Source organism: Triticum dicoccoides, unplaced genomic scaffold (assembly GCF_002162155.2).
Source record: "Triticum dicoccoides isolate Atlit2015 ecotype Zavitan unplaced genomic scaffold, WEW_v2.0 scaffold76783, whole genome shotgun sequence".
NCBI lineage: Eukaryota > Viridiplantae > Streptophyta > Magnoliopsida > Poales > Poaceae > Triticum > Triticum dicoccoides.
The window spans coordinates 18,594-23,875 of NW_021298393.1; positions in this window are offsets into that span (position 1 = coordinate 18,594).

The window sequence follows — 5,282 nt, forward strand, 5'->3', positions numbered from 1 at the left end:
ATACAAACGACCTTTTGCTGAAGCGTAACCAAGTTGGGCCAGCCCATTTGACGTGTGCATTAACTCAATCAAATCGGCACTTTCCAAAACAACTTCATGTGTTAACTCATTCAAATCAAATCATAAAAAAATCTCAACGAAATCCAAATTTTACTTGCCTTCCACTACTCATATCCAAATCAAATCAAATCTTACCAAAACATCGGCTATAGTCAAAATTGGTTGCCCAGTTGGCACATTCACACCTTTTTTTGTTCTATGTTTTGTTTTTTGGTTTTCCTTTTTTATACTTTGTTTTTATAAGACCACCATATTATTTTGTTCTCGACACTTTAGATGGTCTTATAAAAAAATGAAGTATAAAAATGTTGATTTTGTTTTATAAGACCAATAAAGTGTTGATTTGAATTGTCATGCTGGTCTTATAGTATGTCAAAAAGTGTCAAATGGGCAGTCAATTTTGACTATAAAGCCAATAAAGTGAAGATTTTTTATAGTCAAAAAGTGTTGATTTTGTTTTATAAGACCAACATATTATTTTTCTTCTATTTTCTATAAGACCAACATACTATTAGAATCAACACATTCCGAAAACAAAATCCAAACAAATCGGCACTTTCCCAAAATAATGTCATGCATTAACTAAGTCAAATCAAATCTTAAGAAAATCTCACTGAAATACAAACTTCCACTACTCATACCCAAATCAAATCTTGCCAAAACATCAACTATAGTCAAAATTTGCCGGCCCATTTGAGACATGCGCGTGTATTTTTTTTCATTTTCTACTATGTTTTATTTTTTTCGTTTCCTTTATTATGTTTCTTTTCTTATGACCAACATATTATTTTGTGCTCGGCATACTATTAGAATCGACACTTTCCGGAAAAAAACAAAACGAATCAGCACTTTCTGAAAACAACGTCAAGCATTAACTCAATCAAATCAAATCTTAACAAAATATTAACTAAAACCAAACTTTCCTTGCCTTCCATTACTCATAACCAAATCAAATCAAATCTTATGAAAAAATAACTATAATCAATGTTGCCGACCCATTTGACGTGTGCATGTATTTTTTTTCTTCAAAGTTTTCCTTTTTGGTTCCTTCTTTATTCGGTTTTTCTACGACCAACCTATTATTTTGTGCTCGACATGTTATCAGAATCAACACAGACCTATATGCCATGGTGAGTTGGTAGGGTCGCCTCCATTCCGGTTAAACCTCCACCACCATTTTTTAAACCAGCTTTTAGCCCACTTATGTACTTAATCTGGTTTTTACCTTCCAATTCTACACAAGTAATGTAGATCAATCTTCGATATATTTAGTAGATTTTTTATCAAAAGAAATCAATCTCGCTAATCATTCTTTAAAGACCAAATCTACAGAAAAGAATCAATGTTTGGTAAAACAATGCTACATTGATGGAAAGGAATCAATCACATGTCTATAATCTCTCTCTTTATTATTAAGGGCAATCTATTATTAAATGGCAATGCATAGTAGTCCTCGTTGGTTCACACAACTCCCATCAAACGAAGGGATACCCCGCCGATTTTTTATTGTTCCCCTCCCATTGGTTTAACTGAATTTTTTGTTCCTAATTTAGCATGCATCGCATGAGCCTATCTTTCATCTATCTTCAGCGGTCGATTCCCCACCGCGTAGGGATCCTCCTACAGAATGAGGTTGCGGCTCCGCCGCTCGATCCTCCTTTCCCCATGCTAGGGTTTCTATATCAAGCTGCCTACACTACCATGTGCGCCTACCAATGGATGTCTGATGTCTACTACACAACCTTCTTCTTTTAGACGTTGTTGGGCCTCCAAGTGCAGAGGTTTGTAGGACAGTACAAATTTCCCTCAAGTGGATGACCTAAGGTTTATCAATCCGTAGGAGGCATAGGATGAAGATGGTCTCTCTCAAGCAACCCTGCAACCAAATAACAAAGAGTCTCTTGTGTCCCCAACACACCCAATACAATGGTAAATTGTATAGGTGCACTAGTTCGGCAAAGAGATGGTGATACAAGTGCAATATGGATAGTAGATAATAGTATTTGTAATCTGGAATAATAAAAACAGCAAGGTAACGAATGATAAAAGTGAGCGTAAATGGTATTGCAATGCGTTGAAACAAGGCCTAGGGTTCATACTTTCGCTAGTGTAAGTCCTCTCAACAATACTAACATAATTGGATCACATAACTATCCCTCAACATGCAACAAAGAATCACTCCAAAGTCACTAATAGCGGAGAACGAACGGAAGAGATTATGGTAGGGTACGAAACCATCTCAAAGTTATTCTTTCCAATCAATCTGTTGGGCTATTCCTATAAGTGTCACAAACAGCCCTAGAGTTCGTACTAGAATAACACCTTAAGACACAAATCAACCAAAACCCTAATGTCACCTAGATACTCCAATGTCACCTCAAGTATCCGTGGGTATGATTATACGATATGCATCACACAATCTTAGATTCATCTATTCAACCAACACAAAGGACATCAAAGAGTGCCCCAAAATTTCTACCGAAGAATCACGACGAAAATGTGTGCCAACCCCTATGCATAGGTTCCCAATGTCACGAAACCCGCAAGTTGATCACCTTAACATACATCAAGTGGCACGTGGTATCCCATTGTCACCACAGATATCCACGGCAAGACATACATCAAGTGTTCTCAAATCTTTAAACACTCAATCCGATAAGATAACTCCAAAGGGGAAACTCAATTCATTACAAGAGAGAAGAGGGGGAGGAGAAACATAAGATCCAACTATAATAGCAAAGCTCGCGATACATCAAGATCATATCATCTCAAGAACACGAGAGAGAGAGAGAGAGAGAGAGAGAGAGAGAGAGATCAAACACATAGCTACTGGTACATACCCTCAGCCCCGAGGGAGAACTACTCCCTCCTCGTCATGGAGAGCATCGGGATGATGAAGATGGCCACCGGTGAGGGTTCCCCCCTCCGGCAGGGTGCCAGAACAGGGTCCCGATTGACTTTTGGTGGCTATGGAGGCTTCTGGCGACGGAACTCCCGATCTATCTTGCGTTCTGGAAGTTTTAGGGTATATGGACTTATATAGGCAGAAGAAGCACGTCAGGGAAGCCACGGGGGCCCCACGAGGCAGGGGGCGCGCCATAGGGGGGCGCCCCCCACCCTCGTGGGCAGCTCCCGTATCTTCTGACGTGGGTTCCAAGTCCATCAGGTGTGTTTCCTTCGAAAAATAACTTCTCCAGTTGATTTCGTTCCGTTTCGACTCCGTCTGATATTCCTTTTCTTCAAAACACTGAAATAGGCATAAAACAACAAATCTGGGCTGGGCCTCCGGTTAATAGGTTAGTCCCAAAAGCAATATAAAAGTGGATAATAAAGCCCAATATTGCCCAAAACAGTAGATAATATAGCATGGAGCAATAAAAAATTACAGATACATTGGAGACGTATCAATGCCATCCTTCTTCCACCATGTTGAGCGACCCCGACCCTCGACAGTGACTTTTGCCCGCTCTGCAGCTGGTTGAGGACCAGGCAGGAAGGAGGAGGTGGAGGAGTTGTGGCATCACACTCTCCCCGGGCGATTTAACACTAGTAAAAAACAGGGCTTTGGTCCAGGCCGGGTCAGCCCATTAGTCCTAGTTCAGTCAAGAACTGGGACTAATGTGAGCATTTATCCCGGTTCGTGCGGCTAAGGCATTAGTCCCGGTTCACCTAGACCCTTTAGTCTCGGTTCGTGCCACGGACCGGGACTAAAGGGTGCGATGCCCATTTGTCCCGGTTGGTGGCACCAACCGGGACTAAAGGTTAGACCTTTAGTACCGGTTGGTGCCACCAACCGGTACTAATGGGTTTTGAGGCATTAGTACCGGTTCATGGCACGAACCGATACTAAAGGTCCCATTTTCAAACTCCACCCCCCCGGTGGACCGCCTTTTCAGTTTTAGAAGAAACAAAAGAAAATGATGGAAATGTCAATAAAATAAAATAAAATAAGTTTCCCATGTGATATGTGGTCTACTTGTTGGGAAAATTTACAAATATGAATTTCGACTTTATTTGCAAAATCTCTCTGGAATTTGTAAAATGGGCATAACTTTTGCATACGAACTCGGATTAAAAAGTTTTTTATATGAAAAATCATCTACTCGAAAAGTTACATCCGAAACATTTTCAAAATCCTCAAAAACCTAACAGAAAAAAAAGTTACGGGGCTTTTAAGATCTAGAGTGGAAAAAATCGAAAAAATTACTAGTCAAATCTGGTCAAACAGTGGTCAAACTGTCGTCAAACAATGGTCAAACTAATTATTCTAGAATATTAGTGTTACTAAATAATTATTTCAGTTATTTTGAATTTTGGTCAAATCTGGTCAAACTGTGGTCAAACTGTGGTCAAACAATGGTCAAACTAATTATTCAAGAAATATTAGTGTTACTAAATAATTATTGTTTTTTAAAACAATAGTATTAAACTCAAACAGTGAAATGTGTCACTTCATGCTAAAGCAAAATTCATGAAGGTTAATAGGATTGACATCTTACTATTGTCAGGAAAACAACAAGTGCAGACTTGGAAACGAGAGAGAATAGAACCCAAAAGTTAAGCGTGCTTAGGCTGGGGGAGTGGGAGGATGGGTGACCGTTCGGGAAGTTAGATGATTTGGAATGATGAGGGGTGATTAGAGGATAAATTGAGCAGTGATGAGGGGTGGTGATTACACACTAGAGGTTAAAATAATTCAGAAATTTGAAAATAAAAAAAATTCAAAAAAAATCATAAAATTTCCTTTAGTCCCGGTTGGTGTTACCAACCGGGACCAAAGGTGGAGCTCCACGTGGCCACGCCCTTTAGTCCCGGTTCTGGATTGAACCGGGACTAAAGGGGAGAGGCATTAGTACCGACCCTTTAGTCCCGGTTCGAAAACCGGGACTAAAGAGCCTTACCAACCGGGACAAAAGCCCCTTTTTCTACTAGTGTAAAGTCAAATGCTCTACAGCACCCGCTCGATTCGGGTCGTCCACACTCAGTCCTTCTGTTCTTGATTTGTGACAAGAGCCTCCATGGAAGTGGCATTTGGAGAATATTAAATTTGATGTATTACCGTAATAGGATTATTGTTGATTAAGCCTATTTATGTTTTTTGAAATTAAAGCAATAGAATATGAAATTTGAGTATGGCGGTTGTTCAACCAAAAATAATCTGGAGAGCAATAATAAAATGAAGAATGGCTTCCCGAACATTCCTCACGGTGGTGGTGGCCACA